The following is a 21344-nucleotide window of genomic DNA, read 5'->3' on the forward strand; positions in this document are numbered from 1 at the left end:
AAGTCAGAGCTAATTTGGCCCAGCAAGGGAAATATACAAAGCAGCTATAACCACGAACACTTCTCAGGCTAACATTTACAGCGATCGATTGACCAACAGATATAATACTACAGTGGTCTAAACAAAAATGGAAAAAGAAATCACCAGAAAGAAGTCCTTTCTTGTCTTTGCACTTCAGCTGTGTTGCAATTTAGCTACTTCTTCTGAACTCCTTCAGAAGCACTGGGGTAACTGTTGGTAAAGGCTGTTTTATTTTCTGGATGAGGACTAAAGCGATCCCATGAGCACTGTTTCATCTGCACCAGGACTCTCTTATTGAGGGGTAGAGGAGAGTGGTTTCACAGGGCAGGAGAGGATAGGAAGAAAACCACCAATCATTTGAAGGGCTTTCTCAACCGACATCCACATGCTGAAGATTTCAATACCTGCCCTACCACATCAGCAGCACCTGCCTCTGTGGCCCATCCCCACTCTAAGGCCTCGACTCTTATATGGACACGCTACTATTAACGTTCTATCCTTCGAGTGTGGAAGGGCAGAACCATGGTTGACAGACACTAATTTAACCGAACAGTTTCAATCAGTGGTTCTCAGAGTATGGGGATCAGCAGCATCAGCATTACGTAGAAATGTGTTAGAAATGCAAATTTAAAGCCGGGCGCGGTGGCTCAAGCCTGTAATCCCAGCACTTTGGGAGGCTGAGGCGGGTGGATCACGAGGTCGAGAGATCGAGACCATCCTGGTCAACATGGTGAAACCTCGTCTCTACTAAAAACACAAAAAATTAGCTGGGCATGGTGGCTCGTGCCTGTAATCCCAGCTACTCAGGAGGCTGAGGCAGGAGAATTGCCTGAACCCAGGAGGCGGAGGTTGCAGTGAGCCGAGATCGCGCCATTGCACTCCAGCCTGGGTAACAAGAGCGAAACTCCGTCTCAAAAAAAAAAAAAAAAAAAAAAGAAATGCAAATTTATAAATCCCTTCCCAGGAGTACAGACTTGGAAACCCTGAGGGTAGAACGCAGCAATTTGTGTTTCAGCAAGTCTTCAAGGTGAGTCTGAAGCTCTCTAGAGTTTGAGATCCACTGGTCTAAGTTATTATTCACACAAGCAGTTTTCGATCATTTGATTGGAGGAAAATTCAAGAACATGTGTTCATGCATTAATCACTTCCTAAAAACCACGAAACTGGCATTTAAATAATCTTTCTGATCAGACAAAACAAATACTTAAATATAAAGACATCTGTAAAAGGAAAATAAATCTTGGAACCCCAGACTCACTAAGCCAAAAGAAGTCAAGCTGGGTCATGCAAACCTGCCTCCTATTTTGGTTCCTAAATAAGATGGCTACAAAGATGAAAAGCTACATACATACCTCCCTCCCGCAGATTTTGCCCACGAGGAAATTCCTTGTGGGCCCCCAGATCTCTACCCTAAAGCGGTTCTGTTGAAGCTCACCATGGCAATTTAAATCAACAGCTTATCTTCACAGGTGTGAGGACATAGGACAGAACTCAAAATCATCCCTCTGCTCACCTGAGACAAATGTGTATCTGATTGCTTCCTCTGCCCTATTTGTCTATGATGTCTTATGTAAAAATGCAGATTCGCTGAGCCAGACAGAGGCATGAATGACTATTTTCCCCTACCCACTTCTCACATGAAAATTGTGTACTTCCCAGCATCTTGCCCTTTCCCCTTTAAATAATGAAGCCCTCAAAATCACCTTCAAAGAAAGGTGTAGACCTGTCTCCCAGGCACATGTCCATAACTTTGGCAAATAAACCTCCTAAAATGACTGAGACCTGCCTCGGTCATTTTCTTTGATTTACACAATAAAGGGAATACAGACTTTAATCTCATTCTTACTAATTTTAAAATAAAGCAAAATAATTTCCCATATCTGAACTGTGACAAGAATTTGAATTTTTTCCTGAAGAATGGCTTCAGAAAGGGAAAAGAAGTTCCCATGTAAATTTCAAATTTTCTCAACACTCCCAACTTAAAATGCTTTTACACAGAAATCATTAACAATTAGTTCCTTGACATAGTTCAGGTATTATCTTCTCTTTCCTCCAGGGAAACGATACAGCGGACAGAACTGTGATTTTTGGTGGGTAGCTGTACCTCCTTTGGTCTTACTGTACTCTTAAAGAAATATAAGAATGAAATAAATACCAAGGTCGGAAAGGAGAGGCTTAGTTAGGAACCAAGCCGTCTTCTTTTATCTTAAAATACTCATGCTACCTGAAAAAAGAGACACTTGAAACATTTTTTTAAAAAATTAAGACTTAAATTAATCTTTGTTAAAGTAGCAAAGTACAAGAGAAAATACCAAAAAAATAGCGTTTCATGTATTTTTGGAATTAAAAAGGTACTCAGACTCTGAAATGTCAACTGACTTTTACATGTTTATATATATATTTTTTGAGATGGAGTTTTGCTCTTGTTACCCAGGCTGGAGTGCAATGGCACGATCTCGGCTCACCGCAACCTCCGCCTCCTGGGTTCAGGCAATTCTCCTGCCTCAGCCTCCTGAGTAGCTGGGATTACAGGCATGCGCCACCATACCCAGCTAATTTTTTTTTGTATTTTTAGTAGAGATGGGGTTTCACCATGTTGACCAGGATGGTCTCGATCTCTTGACCTTGTGATCCACCCGCCTCGGCCTCCCAAAGTGCTGGGATTACAGGCTTGAGCCACCGTGCCCGGCTACATGTTTCTATTTTTTAAAAGAACTTGTGATTCTGTTTTCTGGACAGGCACAATGTGATCAGTCCACACATAGGCATACATTGGCCAAAAGGAAAAAGAAATTCTTTCTCCATGTATCATAAATAGATCCAGGCCAGGTGTGGTGGTTCATGACCGTTATAACCCCAGCACTTTGGGAGGCTGAGGTTGGAGGATCACCTGAGGTCAGGAGTTAGAGACCAGCCTGACCAACACTGAGAAACCCCATCTCTACTAAAAACACAAAATTAGTCGGGCGTGGCAGCAGTGCCTGTAATCCCAGCTACATGGGAGACTGAGGCAGGAGAACTGCTTGAAGCCAGGAGGTGGAGCTTGTGGTGAGCCAAGATCACGCCTTTGGACTCCAGCCTGGACAACAAGAGTGAAACTCCATGTTAAAAAAAAAAAAAAAAGGATCCATTTGGGGTGAACACGTTGGTTAATAGAGGTTATGACACTGAACAGGGTATGTCAATTCAGAAATCTAAACAGGGTTGGTAAATTCCATTACCCAGTAAAATTTCATGCATAAGAACAGAAAATGAATAGGAATTTATGGAATTAAAACCTAATGCAGAGTACACATCTTAAGTATAATGTTAATGTTTCTAGTTTTTCAGTGTATTTTTTTTAAATTCTATATATATGGAAATATAAAATTATATGTGTGTGTGTGTATATATATATATATATAGAGAGAGAGAGAGAGAGAAAGAGAGAGAGTGAGAGATGCAATAGCAGCTTTTTTTTTTTTTTTTTTTTTTGAGATGGAGTTTCGTTCTCGTTACGCAGGCTGGAGTGCAATGGCGAGATCTCGGCTCACCACAACCTCCACCTCCTGAGTTCAAGCGATTCTCCTGCCTCAGCCTCCTGAGTAGCTGGGATTACAGGCACGCGCCACCATGCCCAGCTAATTTTTGTATTTTTAGTAGAGACGGGGTTTCACCATGTTGACCAGGATGGTCTCGATCTCTTGCCCTTGTGATCCACCCACCTCAGCCTCCCAAAGTGCTGGGATTATAGGTGTGAGCCACTGCGCCCAGCCCGCAATAGCCACTTTAAATGAGTAAGTTTAAGCTCTTTTCCAGTCAACATTTTGGGAAAGTTTTCAAAAGGATTTTCTTCAGTATTGTTCCTATTATTTTAACCTATACTCCTAAAAGTACATACTGAGTATTATTCTGACCTACTGTCAATCTAAATCATCACATGATTAATTCTTCCACTCAACAAGCATGTATTTAACACCTACCCCATGCTAGGCACAGAAACCTACCCCATTAGAAACACGAATCCATTGGAAAAACAGGTAAGTAACAATATAGCCATGCATCACTTAGTGATGGGAATATGCTCTGAGAAACAGGTCCTTAGGCTATTTCATCAATGTGCAAACATCAGAGGGTGCCCTTACACACACCTAGATAGTACTGCCTACTAGACACCTAGGCTCTACAGCAATAGGCTCTGTAGCCTCTTCTCCTGGGCTACAAACCTGTACTGCATACTCAATACCGCAGGTAATTTTAACACCATGGTAAATATTTGTGGATCTAAACATATGTAAACATAGAAAAGACAGTAAAAATACGGTATAGCCGGACATGGTGGCTCATGCCTGTAATCCCAGCATGTAGGGAGGCCAAGGCAGGTGGATCACTTGAGGTTAGGAGTTCGAGCCCAGCCTGGCCAACATGGTGAAACCCTGTGTCTATTAAAAATACAAAACAAAACCAAAACATTAGCCAGGCTTGGGTGGCGGGTGCCTATAATCCCAGTTACTTGAAAGACTGAGGCAGGAGAATCATTTGAACCCAGTAGGCAGAGGTTGCAGTGAGCTGAGATCACGCCACTGCACTCCAGCCTGGGTAAAAGAGTGAGACTCCATTTAAAAAAAAAAAAAAAAAAGATATTATCTTATGGGACCACCATCCTATATACAGTGCACTCATTGACTGAAACATTTTTTTTTTTTGAGGCGGAGTTTCGCTCTTGTGCCCAAGCTGGAGTGCAGTGGTGCGATCTCAGCTCACTGCAAACTCCACCTCCTGGGTTCAAGCGATTCTCCTGCCTCAGCTTCCAGAGTAGCTGAGATTACAGGTGCCCGCCACAACGCCTGGCTAATTTTTGTATTTTAGTAGACACAGGATTTCACCATGTTGGTCAGGCTGGTCTTGAACTCCTAACCTCAAGTGATCCACCCACCTCAGCCTCCCAAAGTGCTGGGATTACAGGCGTAGCCATCTCACCCAGCTGACTGAAACATCATTATAGGGCTCATGACTATATTATATTAGTGTGTAAGTGCTATGACAGAACCTGAAACCAAATGTTTATGAGAATGTGGCTGAACTCAACATATGAAGGATTTCTCTTAAATTTTACACAATACGTTTTGAAACCATTGTCCATGAATTCACTGAACCCATTTTTAGTGTGCTTATATTTTCATCTGTACTACTACTTAAAGTAGCAAGTGCTGCCGGGCGCGGTGGCTCAAGCCTGTAATCCCAGCACTTTGGGAGGCTGAGGCGGGTGGATCACGAGGTCAAGAGATCAAGACCATCCTGGTCAACATGGTGAAACCCTGTCTCTACTAAAAATACAAAAAAAATTAGCTGGGCATGGTGGCAGATGCCTGTAATCCCAGCTACCCAGGAGGCTGAGGCAGGAGAATTGCCTGAGCCCAGGAGGCGGAGGTTGCAGTGAGCCGAGATCGCGCCATTGCACTCCAGCCTGGGTAACAAGTGTGAAACTCCGTATCAAAAAAAAAAAAAAAAAAAAAAAAGTAGCAAGTGTTATAAATTTACTGTCAGCTCTGTAAAATAGAAGGACATCTTAAAACTACCTTCTCTAAGAGGAGCCTCTGGTTTTAGTATTCTAAGATTCTGTGAACTAAACATTAGAAACATAAATTATGATTATGTAGATTTAAAATCATACACTTAGCCTGTCTCTTCTCACATGATCCACTCAAGCATTACCATCTCTTGGATTTGTTTTTATACGACCACATGTGGCTATCTCTGTGTCACCAAGTCACACAGTTTTATGCCACCTTTTTTTTTTTTTTTTTTTTGAGACGGAGTTTCGCTCTTGTTACCCAGGCTGGAGTGCAATGGCACAATCTCGGCTCACCGCAACCTCCGCCTCCTGGGTTCAGGCAATTCTCCTGCCTCAGCCTCCTGAGTAGCTGGGATTATAGGCACACGCCACCATGCCCAGCTAATTTTTTGTATTTTTAGTAGAGACGGGGTTTCACCATGTTGACCAGGTTGGTCTCGATCTCTCGACCTCGTGATCCACCCGCCTCGGCCTCCCAAAGTGCTGGGATTACAGGCTTGAGCCACCGCGCCCGGCCTATGTCACCTTTTTTTAAAGAGATGAGGTCTTGCTCTGTTACCCAGGTTAAAGCAGTATGGCACTGCTATCCCTGCTCACCACTGCAGCCTTGAACTCAGTGGCTCAAACAATCTCCCACCTCAGCCTACCAAGTTGCTGGAACTACAGGTATGCACCACCACGCCGAACTAATTTAAAAAAAAAAATATTTTAGAGATGGGATCCTTACTATGTTGCCCAGGCTTGTCTCAACATCCTGAGCTCAGGTGGTCTTCCCACCTCAGCCTCCTGAGTAGCTGGGATTAAAGTGTGATCCACCACATCTGACAGTCTTATATCACTTTAAAGTCACATAATTTGCCTTTGTTTTACCAGAAACCACCTTTTAAATTTACCAGACTTGGTTATATATTACTCTTGGTTACATGTAAAATTTTTAAACATCAATCCCACCACTGAAGGGTTAGAATACAACAACTGGGGTTATCAGAATTTCATCCAACAAATGTTGACGACTGCCTCACAAGCATCACCACTGAGCTTGTTTGCTAATTTGGCTTCAAAGGACAAAATGTAACTTGTGCAATGAACATAGTCATGGAAAGGTGCCTAAAATTCCATGTGTTCATAGCTTTAATGAAAGTAAAATATCTTATGGCTGGGCATGGTGGCTCACACCTGCAATCCCAGCACTTTGGGAGGCTGAGGCAGTTGGATTACCTGAGGTCAGAAGTTCAAGACCAGCCTGGCCAATATGGTGAAACCCCGTCTCTACTAAAAATACAAAAATTAGCCAGGTGTGGTGGCGCATGCTTGTAATGCCAGCTACTTGGGAGGCTGAGGCACAAGAATCGTTTGAGCCTGGGATAAAGAGGTTGCAGCAGAGATCTCACCACTGTACTCCAGCCTGGGAGACTGGGTGACACTCTGTCTCAAAAAAAAAAAAAAAAAAAGTAAAATATCTTAAAGTTACTGATAATAAGTAGAAGCAGAATACAGCATCCAGTATCTTTTACTGTAGATTTCATTTTTCTTAACATAAAGCCATCATGCCTACCTGTAAGATAAAGCTTTGTAAGTTTTAGTTAACAAGTAAGTGTACTTATGGTGATGCTGTTATGACATGAGCTGATACCCATTTCTGCTACCTCAGGATCATAGTTTATCAAAATATTATACAATCCCTGTCTCAGGTTCAGATCAGCAGCTAATTGATAACTCAAATTATTTGGGATTCCTTCCATCCCCAATTTTCTACCCCACCACTAACGTTCTCAGAATCTATCATTCGAAGGGTCTTATCCCCACCATGTGGTTTGGACAGAATATTCATTTTTAGTTACATTTAGTCCCATTTAGTTTTGTTCTACTGCTGATTTTCCTATTGATGTTTTAATCCTTCAACACTCTCTACCAAGTCTCTATATACCAAGACTGTTCTTCAATGCCTTCAGAGAACACAATACCCGATCCTTCAGCATCCTCACATAACGTCTCGTCATTTCTAAAATCTTTCCAAAAATTTTTGCATTAAAAGGTGAGTCAACATATAAACATGAATAAAATTTACACGATAACCTAACTCTACCTTTTTAAATCTTACAGCAAGGATGAGTCTTTGTGGTTTTGTTTTTTTTCCCCAAAAAATGTTTCCTTGGTGATATATTCAATAATTAATGAACCTAATGAACTCGCTTGTTCATAAATTTTAATTTCCATAGTAAAGATTACACAAACTATGAAAACTAATATCTAAGTTTAAAATTTTTAAATACTAAGGTTTTTGCTTTTTAGACCACATAGCAAGATCACATTTTTCAGAATTTTTTTTTCTCTCAACAGGTTCCCTAGAGCCCCATTTAATAAGTAATGCAGATAATTAAGATCCCTTATTGACAAATTGCAGTTTCCTCAAGTAATTAACAGCCTACCATGTTCCACTTACATCCACAATTTCACCTGCACAGTGGCACACACCGATAGTCCCAGCTACTTGAGAGGCTGAGATGGGAGGATTGCTTGAGCTGGGAAAGTCAAGGCTGTAGTGAGCCATGATCATGCCACTGCACTCCAGCCTGGGTGACAGAGTGAGACTCGGTCTCAAAAAATACATACATATATACATAATTTCATTTACAGAATTCCAGAATAAGACATCTTAAATTATTTCCTTATAAACACTAGCCACCATAAGCCATTTTAACTATCCTAAATACAATGTATATAATTTATGTAATGTGCCAGTTAGACATAAAACCTCATTCAGCTTAAGCTGCCTAACTGGGTTTTTTATTTCACATTACCAAGTAGTTAAAGACCAATTTTCATATTTTACACAATTTCTGGGTAAAGGTATTTAGTTGAAAAACGCAATCTAAAAATAAGGAGAGGCCGGGCGTGGTGGCTCAAGCCTGTAATCCCAGCACTTTGGGAGGCCGAGGCGGGTGGATCACGAGGTCGACAGATCGAGACCATCGTGGTCAACATGGTAAAACCCCATCTCTACTAAAAATACAAAAAATTAGCTGGGCATGGTGGCACTTGCCTGTAATCCCAGCTACTCAGGAGGCTGAGGCAGGAGAATTGCCTGAACCCAGGAGGCGGAGGTTGCGCTGAGCCGAGATTGCGCCATTGCACTCCAGCCTGGGTAACAAGGGCGAAACTCCATCTCAAAAAAAAAAAAAAAAAAAAAAAAGGAGAAAAAAAAAGAGTCAAGCCATTGCTAAGTGTTGCCATAAAAAAAAAAAAATTAAATCCTAGGTAAGAGCCTAGCAATTAGGGTAGGGACCACTGTCCTCACCTTGTCCCTCCAAAAGTAGTATTCTCCCTTTTTTCAGCTATCGAGAAATTGATAGAATCTGTTCCATAAAGAGAGCAGATTTCACCATTTTTTCCACAGTTGAAAATTCGTGACAAGCTAAGAAAGTAGAAACAGTACTTCTTTTTATTTTCTTTCCTCCTTTTTTTTCTTTTTTTAAGACATGGTCTCCTCTGTCACTCAGGCTGGAGTGCAGTGGCATGATCATAGCTCACTGCAACCTCTGCCTCCTGGGCTCAATCTATCTTCCTACCCCAGCCTCCTGAGTAGCTGGGACAGGTGAGTAGGTGTACACCACCATTCCTGGCTAATTTTTATATTCTTTGTAGAGATGGGGTTTCACCATGTTGCACAGGTGGGTCCTGAACTCCTGGGCTCAAGTGATCCGCCCACCTCAGCCTCCCACAGTACTGGGATTACAGGCATAAGCCACTGCAACTGGCCAACACTTCTGAATAGGTAATAATTAATATTTAAAGATATTCATTAACCAATTGTTTATATAACAAAAAATCAAAAATATAAATAGGATAGTAGATATGATGCATTCGTACAATGAAATATTATGCAGCTATTAAAAAGACAGTTAGTGCTCTAAGTACTGACTTGCAAAGATGCTAAGAATCATGATATCTTCTGAATGAATTCTTTCTCTTTTGGAGGGTTTCTCCTGCAAGTTAGATGAGCATCTCGGTGGGAATTTGTTCTTACCAAGTAAGGTATATTAAATATCATTTGTAATAACTACACAGTATATGAACAAACCCTGCTAAAGCCAAAATTGGGGGAACAATTAAGCTGATACTCCCATAAGTATTAAATATGTACACTAAGGGAAACTTTGTATTATTTTAGCAAGTCAGTAGTACCTGAGTGCAGAAACATTTCATGTGATTTCTATTTCAAACCAGATAAAATAACACATCTTTCAGCAATTCTGGAAGAAAAGGCTCTCTATAAGTACATTGAAAAAAATGGAATTGAGGAACACATGCTGTGTACTTACCAAGCATTTTTCTAACTATTGCACCAAAGGAAATCTGTTGGTCCCTGCACCACCCATAGGACATAAGCACAAAGGTGGCAGTGAAGCATGATGATTTAGGGCACTGTCTCTGGTCCTCCACTGCTGGAGTTTGAACACTGGCTTCATCACTTGTGTGTGTTAACTGACACATGGTAAAAAGTCAATAAAGGTCTACCAAAATTATTGCTACAGTTGAGAAAAAGAGGTCTTTGAAATAGAGATGAAAAAATATTAAAATATTTTAAGGGACAGAAGTATATTTAAGTAGGAATTACTTTAAGTAATCCAAACATTTCGGGTGTACTAAATAGGTTATTTTTTCATCCTAACCCAGATATCTCTTCAAATCTGTGGCTCATTTTCTTTTCATTCTTTTTAATCTTATAATTATTCAGGAGGCTTAACTAAAATTAAAAATTTCAAATCTGTCAGGCGCGGTGGCTCACGCCTGTAATCCCAGCAATTTGGGAGGCCGAGACGGGTGGGTCACGAGGACGAAAGATCGAGACCATTCTAGTCAACATGGTGAAACCCCGTCTCTACTAAAAATACAAAACATTAGCTGGGCATGGTGGCGCATGCCTGTAATCCCAGCTACTCAGGAGGCTGAGGCAGGAGAATTGCCTGAACCCAGGAGGCGGAGGTTGCGGTGAGCCGAGATCGTGCCATTGCACTCCAGCCTGGGTAACAAAAGCGGAACTCCGTCTCAAAAAAAAAAAAAAAAAAAAAATTCAAATCTATTTTTTAAGTTAATTATCCAGTTTGTGATCTAGGTTCTTGCATTTTAGATTCTTCTTGACCTATTCTACTCACCTGCCGTTTCTTATCATTACTCTACCAGAGGGCACACAAAAGAAAGGTGACAATGTAAAACACTCAAAGTTGATAACTTGTTAGCTTCCAGAGAAGCTTTAGCAGCGTCACCAAACACCTTACATAGCACCAACACTAAGATTCGCTGGAAACCGCCTTCTCCATTTGAAACAGCATTAGCTAAGATACAGCAAATATTAATTCATGCATTCATTCCTTCATTCAACAAATATTTGAGTCCTAACCATGTGCCAAACATATTCCAAGCTCGAGAGATTCGGTAGTAAACCAAATAAAACTGGCCGGGCGCGGTGGCTCAAGCCTGTAATCCCAGCACTTTGGGAGGCCGAGGCGGGTGGATCACAAGGTCAAGAGATCGAGACCATCCTGGTCAACATGGTGAAACCCCGTCTCTACTAAAAATACAAAAAAATTAGCTGGGCATGGTGGCACGTGCCTGTAATCCCAGCTACTCAGGAGCCTGAGGCAGGAGAATTGCCTGAGCCCAGGAGGCAGAGGTTGCAGTGAGCCGAGATCGCGCCATTGCACTCCAGCCTGGGTAACAAGAGCGAAACTCTGTCTCAAAAAAAAAAAAAAAAAAAACAAATAAAACTTCCCATTGCCATGGTGCTTTTTTCTGTATCTGTCTAAATAATAAAGCACATCAGTAATGTAATTTTAAGTCATATGCAAGAAAAAAAAACTGCAAGAACATCAAGAAGTTAGAGGATGAAGAGGAAGGCTATTTTTAAATAAAGTAAGGATTGAATGAAATGAGAGGATGAGCCATGTCTTAATCGGGAGAAAGCATTCCAGGCAGAAACTAACCTGACGTGCTGATGGTGAGGCTGAAGACAGTGAGCAGGACAGAGAGCGGCAGATCAGACTAGAAGGGTGCACGGGAGCCCAGTCACAGTCTCTTGATCATGGCCAAAAAAAAAAAATCCTGAATTTTTTTTTTCCCCCAGATGAAGTTAAGCTCTGTTACCCAGGCACAAACATAGCTCACTGCAAATGTGACCTCCTGGGTTCAAGCAATCCTCCTGCCTCAGACTCCCATGTAGCTGAGACCACAGATATGCACCACCACGCCTGGCTAAAACATTTTTATTTTGTCTAACAATAATGGGTTCTGATGACTGCGACAACCTGCTTTGATTTACCTCTTTTAAAGTACATGCTGGCTGCTAGGAGACAAGGCTGACAAACCAGTGGGGACTCCTGCAGTCATCCAGGCCTGGGAAGAATACAGTTTGGCACAAGGGTGGTAGTGGCAGTGTTAGTGATAGGAATGGTCAAATTAAATTTTTAAAAAAGATGATGCAATCAGCAGTGATTTTGAAGGTAGAGCCCATAATACTGGTTGTTGGGGGAATCGATTTAGGATGAATGAAATAGGGGAATTAGGGTAACTCAGAATTTTTAGCCTGAGCAACTGGTGGATGGTCATACCATTTACTGAGATGGAGAATAACGAGAAGCTGTAGCCAATGGGGCAGGATAAAAATCAGAAAGAGCGGGTGTCCCAGAAGCCAAGGGGAAAAACACTGTAATAAGGAAGGAATGATCTGTTGCCTGTGTCAAATGTGGCTGAAGATCTAATTTGACAAGACTGACATCTCTGGTGACCTGGAGAAGAACTGTTTCATGGACTAGGAGGGATAATGTCTCTCTGGAGTAGGTTGAGAAGAAGATGCTTCCATATTCTGTAGAAGTAGAGAGAGCCTATATGGAATCTTCAAAATATTTATTTTTGAAGCAAAGTTGCACTGTTATTTTTTGAAGTTTATTTTTAACTTTTCATTTCTAAAAATTTTAAACCTGAAAACAGTAATATTGTGAATGCCTTTGTACCCTTTGCCTAAATTGCTACCAAGTGCCACATTTGCTTTATCGGTCTCTCTCTACATGGAATTGTTACTATTATCTATCCATTTGAGAGTAAGCTAAAAACATTTTGACCCTTTGCTTGTGTTATCTTCTAAGAACAAGAACATTCTCTTATATAATCACAAAGCAATAATCAAATTCAGGAAATTTAACACTGATACAACACTATTACTCCATATTTAAATCTTGCCAATATCCTAATAATGTTCTTAGAGAAATGATTCTTTTTCCCCAAAGCAATCATCCAATCCAGGATAACGCAGGGTATTTAACTGCCATGTCTCTTGAACTTCCTTCAATCTGGAATACTTCCTTACCTTCTGTCATTCATGACATTGACATATTTGAAGATTACAAGGGGGTCACTTTGTCGAATAATCCTCAGTTAAAGTCCCCTAATTGTTTCCTTGTGGTTAGATTCTGGTCATTTTAGAAATACCACAGAAGAGTAATAATGTCCGTGGTTCAGGCACATGAAGAAAATGATTATGCTACTACTGGTGATACTAACTTTGACCCCTTGGTTAAGGTAGCATCCGTCAGACTTCTCCACTGTGATGCTACTGTTTTCCCCTTGGTTGTTAATCTAGAGATCATTTCAGACTGTGTGGCACTTGCCTGAACACTTGCCTGAATAAATATTAATCATCATGATGGCTGTAAACCTATGATTTTTCTAACTGTATTGTTCCTTTTTTTTGAAATGGAGTTTTGTTCTTATTGCCCAGGCTGCAGTGCAATGGCACCATCTCAGCTCACTGCACCCTCAGCCTCCTAGGTTCAAGCAATTCTCCTGCATCAGCCTCCCAAGCAGCTGGGATTACAGGCATGCGCCACCACGCCCAGCTAATATTGTGTTTTTAGTAGAGACAGGGTTTCTCCACATTGGTCAGGCTGGTCTTGAACTCCTGACCTCAGGTGATCCACCTGCCTCAGCCTCCCAAAGTGCTGGGATTACATGCATGAGCCACCACACCCAGCCCCTTCTATGTTTTCTAATTGGCATTCTACTTGGAAAAGCTTTCCCCTTTTCATTATTTATTACGGACTTGTGGATTCTTTTTTTATTCAGTGGGTTAACATCTATTACTATCATTATTCATTTTGATGCTCAAATTTTCCCAGATTTGGTCAGTGGCAGCTGCTTCCAGCTAGTCCTATGTCCTTTTGACATGTCCCCATTGTTTTTTCGGAACATGTCCTTACTTTGTGGCACAAGGTATGTAAGGCTCATCTTATATCTTCTCTGCCCCAGATCTGGAATCAGCCATTTAGATTGGGGATAAGTTGTGTTCATTGGTACTAGAGTGTCATTGCTTCTGGGCCCTTACATCAGACAGAACTAGGAAATAGATGAAAGTATGCATATGTGAATATATATTTTAATCATGAGATCATGTTGAAACCATTAATTCCAATCCAAAATCAAGAGTTCTTCATTGCCTTATTCTGTTTCATATTTTTATTTCTCTTCTTCCACAGTGAAAACCCTAGTTCCCAAAATATCAATGAATTTACTCATTTGCTCAATCCTACAATACAGGCAAAGTAGTTTCAGAATTGCTACTCCTCTACCATATGAATAGCAGCCTACTACACAGAGTTCAAGATTATTTTTTCAGTGCTTTAATCTTTAGATTAGGGGCAGACAGTAAAAGTCTCAAAACTTACCTGGGTTTGTTTTTTGTTTGTTTGTTTGTTTACCTTGTGGGAGTTTATGTTATTCACTGAAATACAGTTGGTTTGTTGCTGTTTGTTTTCAGTTTTGGAGTCCCACTCTCCACATCTTGTTAATTTTATTTTTAAACGTATAAAAAACTCGTTTCCGAACCTCAAAACCATGCAAAAAGGTGTATTCAGAGCAAGGTCATTCCTTCTGTTGTTCCTGTTTACTTGGTACCTACCCAGTGCATGTAGGTAACTAATTATAGTTCCTGGTTATCACTCCTGTACTTGTTTTTTCTGTCAAAAAACTACACTTCCTCAAGGTAAGGTAGAGAAATGAGGCAGAGGCAGATGCAGTGGCTCATGTCTGTAATTCTAACACTTTGGAGGGCTGAAGTGGGTGGATTGCTTGAGCCCAAGAGTTTGAGACCAGCCTAGGCAACACAGTGAGATCCCACTGCTATTTATAAAAACAAATAAATAGAAAGAAATGAGGCAGTCACCGAATCGGAACACTGGATGAAGAAAATTTTATTTTAAAATTGGAGATAGACTGTAAAATAATGTAAATGATTCTGTAATAACTGACAATTTGAAGATGTAGCAGAGAGTACGATAAATTGCAGAGGGAAATATGTATCAAAATATCCTCTGGTTTAATTTGAGGGATATCAAAGAGTTCTCATACCCCAAAATACATTGCCATCCTGTTTGTAACCTTCCAAATTAGTTGTAACTATATCTCCAGAGAACCCACATTAAAATGGTGTTATTTTATCAAGATGGTTAAGCCATCACTACCTGTTAATATCAATAGGATACACTGTGCCCTAGCAAAGGGGAGGTTTTGAACTTGGAACAAGACATTTAACTAGGAGTAGAGTGGTGAGAAGAGAATGGTTGATGTAAGGAGCTGAATAAAAACATGGGATGGACAATAGTGATTTTGCTGGAAAAACAAACACATCTGTCAGGTCTTGGATATTTTACACACATGCTAATGAGAAACTGAGGGTCACTTCTCCTGCCCTGATGGCACAGAGGAAAGAACACGGACTTTAGAAACACAGAAGTCTTGCTCTGAACCCCAGCTGAGTTACTTAATGGCTACATGACCACTGCCAAGCTACTTAAAATCTCACAGGGAATTTCCTTACTTGTGGAAGTAGATAATGCCAAGTTATTGTGAGTTATAAGTAGAATAACTTATAGTACTGCTCCAGCTCAGGAGAGATATTTTAGCAAGTCCGTAACAGATGCAGATTAAAACAGTCAGCAAGGTAAAGAAACTAATGACACAGCCAGCTGTCTTCAATAACATGCCGAAAAGAAATCGCACCATCTCAGGCAGTATTTGGTAAGGGCAGAAAAATGTCCAACACTTAGTTCCAATTCTTAACCTTCAAATTGCCCGAGTCTATTTTTAAAGTGTAAAAGTATGTGCTGACATACTTACATGCCAATTGTTTAAAAGAAACAATTCTACAGGTTAACAATGGCCAACGACTCTGAATAACTTCCTAAATAATGTCTGTGGGCCCACAAAGAGATGAACCAACCTAAATGTATCACAAGCCATATTAATCAGTTGTATAAGTGTGTATACAAAGGATTGACAATGTTCAATAAGACGGTATTTTAAAAATTTCTATTTGTTTCAAATTCATCTACAAACCAAAACGCAACATGGAAAATCTTAAAATGATTTTAAACCACATACTGGAATAGACAGTCCATTTTCAGAGCCCAGGAGATCAGGAGTAAACCGAAAGCCTCACAGTGAAGTTTTAAAATGAACAATGGGAGAGACTCAAAGCACACCATTCTAAACGCGCCCAATCCGTCGTTTTCCTCTTCGACTGGAAACGATTTCCCTCCAACCTTAAACGAGCGGCGCGTGTTCTATCTCTGTCCTACAAGATGCACTTAAATAACTCAGTTCGCAACACCTAGATGAACCGACGGTAAAAGTTCCGATCAACAATTAGACCTTGAACGTTTGGAGAAAACTTCCCGGGAAGCGCCAACCCACCCGCCAGCAACTCCGCGGGTGCCGAGGGGAGGACGCGCCCGCATCCTGCGCGGGAGGAGAAAGGGACGGGGAGGGAGGACACGGGGACCCGGGGGCGCGAGCGACCGAGCGCCGCTGCGCCGGCAGACGAAAGCCTGGTTCAAAGCCCCGAAGGCCCGTCTCCCCGAGCGGACACCAGCGCGCGTCGGAGCGCAGGGCGAGCCCGTGTCGGAAGCAGAACCCCGCGGGGAGGAAGGACGCGCGTCTCCGCGCACCGAACTCACCGCGTTCACCGTTCCTGAGCCCCTCGCGCCCCGACTCGGCGTGTGTCACCTCCAGGACGAACCTGCCGGGAACACCGGGCTCGGCCCGCACTCGGCGGGACTTTCCCGCGTCCTCCCCGCGGCCTCCCGGGTCCCCGCCGTTCCGGGGGCTCGCACGGGCTCGCACGGGCTCCCGGGAGGCGTCCCCGGGGCGTGAGGGGGGCCGGGGGCTCCGGAGGACTCGGGCCGCAGCTCCCCTCGCGGCCGCGGCGGGCGGTACGGACCCGGGAGGTGCCCGCAGCGGCGGCGGCGGCGGTGGCGAGGCCGGTTCCCGCCGCGTCCCTCCGCCCGCGCCCCCCGCGCCCCGCCCCCGCCGCGGTGCCCCGAGGGTCCCTCCGCCCGTGGTGGCTGCCGAGCCCGCCGCCTACCTGGGGGGTCCGCCGGGCGGCAGCAGCCCCTGGAGCGCGGAGCCGGCGCCGCGAGCGCCTCGCACGAGCCCCGAGCCCGGAGCCGCCGGCCACACCCAGCCCGCGCCTCCCAGCAGCGACTCCGCGCGCCGGGCGGGGCCGTGTCGGGCGCGCGCAGACCCTCGGAGCGCGCGGCCCGGGCGGGGCGGGCGCCGCGCGGCTTCTGCTCCCGCTGTCCGTCCGTTTCCCGCCGCTGAGAGAGGAGGCCCCCCCCCCCGTCCCGCGCTTTCGTTTTCTCGGGGTGCGGCGCGGCCCGTTTCCTTCCCGGCGCTGGCGGGCGCCGCGTGGCGGGAGCGGGACGGGGGGGCGGGGCTGGAGACCCCGCGGTTCCTTCCCTCGAGGTCCCGCGGCTCCCCGCGCCGCCGAGTCCGCCGGGTCCGAGTGTCTAGTCCGCAGGCCCGGGTCGGACGCCGGCCTCGGCGTTAAACGCGCCGCCGCCACGTGCGCGCCTGGAAGCGGCCTCCGAGGACACTGGGCCTGGCGCGGCTCCCGCCGGCCGCTCTTCTCCGCGGGGTTTCACACCACGTGCGTCTCCACCGAGGGCTTTTCCCCCCACATTGTTCTGGGGTTTTCTGTTTAAAATGTCACAGGATAAACGCATCCGTCGAACTTGCTTCCTGCAGTCGGTGCGGCCTGGGAGCGTTTTTCCCCTCCCCACCCCCGCTTTTCTCCCGGGTTCGCTCCGCTTTGACAGACTGTTGCTATAGCATTCCTGCTCTGACGTCAAACGCTTTAAGGAAACGGCCCTGGGGCGCGAAAACCGCGCGGAGACTTCGGTGGCGTTTCTGTGCCGGAGAGAGGCTCGAACAGCATGGCAGATGACTTAGCACCCCGCGGCCGCCAATGCTTCCTCTGCAGCTGCTTCCCGCTGTCACCTGCAATGACTCTATTGGTCCCTCGAAAGAGGCGATGCCATGATAGGCACACCCTGATGGCGACGGTGGAGAAAATGTGACGGTTTTGTATGAAAGCCAGGTCACGACAAACAGCAACAGCCGTGGTCCTACGATAAAAAAAAACTGGATAGTTTCTTCCCCCAAATTTTTGTTTTCACTAATATTAGGAGCATTTTTCTATTCAAAAGAAAGGGAAGAAATGCCAAATATTCTGCATATCGAAGTGTCCGAAGAGCTGGTTGGGACATTAGTGTTTTGCATCTGTAACTATTTGTGATTGAATTCTTCAATCATGAGCTTTATCATTGTCATTTTTAGGAGGAAGCAAAGGGAAATAGTTGCCTTGGTCCATAAATTGTGTATTATGGACCAAGCTCTCTTTCTTTTTTTTTTTTAGTATTATTTTTTTATTAATTAATTAATTAATTAATTAATTTTATGTTTTTAAGACGAGGTTTCACCATGTTAGTCAGGCTGGTCTTGAACTCCGGATCTCAGGTGATCCACCCGCCTTGGCCTCCAAAGTGCTTGGATTACAGGCGTGAGCCACCACACCCGGCCTCTGCTTTCTTATACTTTACTTAATCCTCATAATTACCTCGAAGTGTGAGTTTCATCCCCATTTTACAGATAAGCAAACTGATCCCCTAGTAAGATTAATTTATCAGAGTCACGAAGGTACTGGCAGAGCCTTGCATAACAACAGATTGGATCAATTCCAAAGACCCCTTCCCTCCTTCCTTCCTTCCTTTCTTTTCTTTTTCAGTCACTTTTTCACCCAGGCTGGAGTGCAGTGGCAGAATGTCAGCTCTGCCTCCAGGTTCAAGAGATTCTGGTGTCCCAGCCTCCCAAATAACTGGGATTAAGGGCATGTGCCAGCACGCCTGGCTAATTTTTTGTATTTTTTGTAGAGACAGAATTTCACCATGTTGACCAGGCTGGTCTTGATCTCCTGACCTCAGGTGAACCACCTGCCTCAGCCTCCCAAAGTACTGGGATTACAGGCAACCATGCCCAGACCCATATTCTTTCTTCAGATTCTTTTCTGCCTTGTTCCTTGCGCACTTGCATTTACCAGATACTATAATGCTTTGAGAGACGGTTGTTGAGTTAAGATTATTTGTTGAAAAACAAGTTGTTAGGCCGGGCGCGGTGGCTCAAGCCTGTAATCCCAGCACTTTGGGAGGCCGAGGCGGGTGGATCACAAGGTCGAGAGATCGAGACCATCTTGGTCAACATGGTGAAACCCCGTCTCTACTAAAAACACAAAAAAAATAGCCGGGCATGGTGGTGCATGCCTGTAATCCCAGCTACTCAGGAGGCTGAGGCAGGAGAATTGCCTGAGCCCAGGAGGCGGAGGTTGCGGTGAGCCGAGATCGCGCCATTGCACTCCAGCCTGGGTAACAAGAGCGAAACTCCGTCTCAAAAAAAAAAAAAAGAAAAACAAGTTGTTGGTGCCGGGTGCGGTGGCTCAAGCCTGTAATCCCAGCACTTTGGGAGGCTGAGGCGGGTGGATCACGAGGTCAAGAGATCGAGACCATCCTGGTCAACATGGTGAAACCCCATCTCTACTAAAAATACAAAAAATTAGCTGGGCATGGTGGCGCGTGCCTGTAGTCCCAGCTACTCAGGAGGTTGAGGCAGGAGAATTGCCTGAACCCAGGAGGCGGAGGTTGCGGTGAGCCGAGATCGCGCCATTGCACTCCAGCCTGGGTCACTAGGGAAACTCCATCTCAAAAAAAAAAAAAAGAAAGAAAAAGAAAAAGAAAAACAAGTTGTTGGTATTTAGGAAAACCCAGTGGGAAGCACTGAGATCGTCTATTCCAGAAAAGATGAGGGGAAATATGAATGAACAGCTCCCAAACATAAAATACAAAACCAGAAAATGTGTAACAAGAATTTGACGGTTTCTGAAGAGTTTAGAAGAAATGATAACATCAACCTTCCTGAAAATTTAATGTAGACAAAGAAATTACTAGAAGAATGAAGTCCAAGTACAGAAAAAGGAAAGTTTAATTATTGTCCAAACGAATCTACTTCCAATAATATTATATTTCTGTTTTGCCACACCTGCTGCATATTTTTCTGGAAAAAAAAAAAAGGCACAAAAAGGATAAGCCTATACTGAAAATCTGAAAGTAATCTGAAGGTGGAGCTGATTAAAAGAATTTCATTATCAGGAGCAATTTCATAGCAGAATATTAATGTATCTGAGTGATCCAGCAATTCATAATTTTTCCAATTATAATGAAATCCATAAAGAACAAAAGAGAGAAAAAGAAGGGAGGTAGAGAGAAAGGTGAAGGGGTATGCTATTAACATTTCTGATGCCTGCTGGTTTGTGTAGGCAACTGTAGAGATGTGTCCTCCTTCTAAAGATTAAGTGCCATGATCTTTTGTTTGGGTGCCATTGGCTGATAATTAGATTTCTAACTATTAGGCCCATGTACTCAAATCCTACTCTATTAAGAGAGCATGGTGGGGTCCCTGCTCAAGAACCTTTGAAGACAAAATCCTGGTCTGATTCATCTTTATGTCCCCCACAGGGTTGAGCAGAGCACCCTGCACTTACTAGGTACTCCACAAACAAATCAATGAGTGAATACACGTGGTCGCTTGTTTTATGCAAATAACCTCCATACCTCGCCCCATGCCACACACTAGTCAGAATTACAGGATGGGAGAAAGTGATCATTGCTTTCCTAGGAGTTCAGTGACTGTTGCTTTTGCAGGCTGTTTTGCTTCACTATGATCAAATTCCGAGAGGCTCTGCTCTTGGTGGTATATTGGATGAATCTGAATGCTGTGCTCAGTGAGCTATCCTGTGATCCATGGCGCCTTAGGTCTGTATATCCTGCTTTTAAGTTTGACCCTAGAAATGGTCTCTCTTTTTTTTCTGAACCTACCTTGCTCTCAGACAATGCCAAGCACACCAGGAAGAACAGACCCATTCAAGTTAAAATATTTCAGTACTGCCCTGTATGTGCTGTATGCATTCCATTCTGTTGTGTTTGAAATGAGGCCAAACCATATACATGCACATCATAAGCACAGTAACAGATTTTCTTTCACCCACAACAACATAAGTTATAAAATATTAAATGGAAATTGTCTAATAGTATCTACAGCACAGTTCCCGAGGACATGAGAAGCAGTTCCCTAGGAGATCCTGTAAGAAGTCAGTCTATGTGTGGTTTCAGACAGACATCCTTGATACAGAGTAGTCGTGCCCAAAGCCTTCCCTCTTGCTCACACACAAGGTATTTTCCATATCAAAGTACAGCTTGTGGCTGGGCGTGGTGGCTCACTCCTGTAATCCCAGCACTTTGGGAGGCCAAGGCGGGATGATCACGAGGTCAAGAGTTCGACATCAGCTTGGACAAGGTGGTGAAATCCCATTTCTATTAAAAATACAAAAATT

General features: G+C 43.6%; 1 protein-coding gene across 3 annotated transcripts in view; it reads right to left on the reverse strand.

The window, feature by feature from the left end:
* Positions 1–17089, reverse strand: part of GNB4 (G protein subunit beta 4) — a 54175-nt gene extending 37086 nt beyond the window's left edge. For 2 of the 3 annotated variants that reach the window (XR_012518832.1, XM_010337590.3), the window contains exon 1: positions 16582–16881. The gene's annotated coding sequence lies outside the window, so the exon portion shown is untranslated. Of the gene's footprint in view, positions 1–16581; positions 16882–16988 lie in introns of those variants that run through there. The other variant, XM_039478797.2, reaches the window with a different exon arrangement.
* Between the last annotated feature and the right edge of the window lie 4255 nt (positions 17090–21344).

The sequence above is a fragment of the Saimiri boliviensis genome, chromosome 8, assembly GCF_048565385.1.
Source record: "Saimiri boliviensis isolate mSaiBol1 chromosome 8, mSaiBol1.pri, whole genome shotgun sequence".
In the NCBI taxonomy this organism is placed as follows: domain Eukaryota; kingdom Metazoa; phylum Chordata; class Mammalia; order Primates; family Cebidae; genus Saimiri; species Saimiri boliviensis.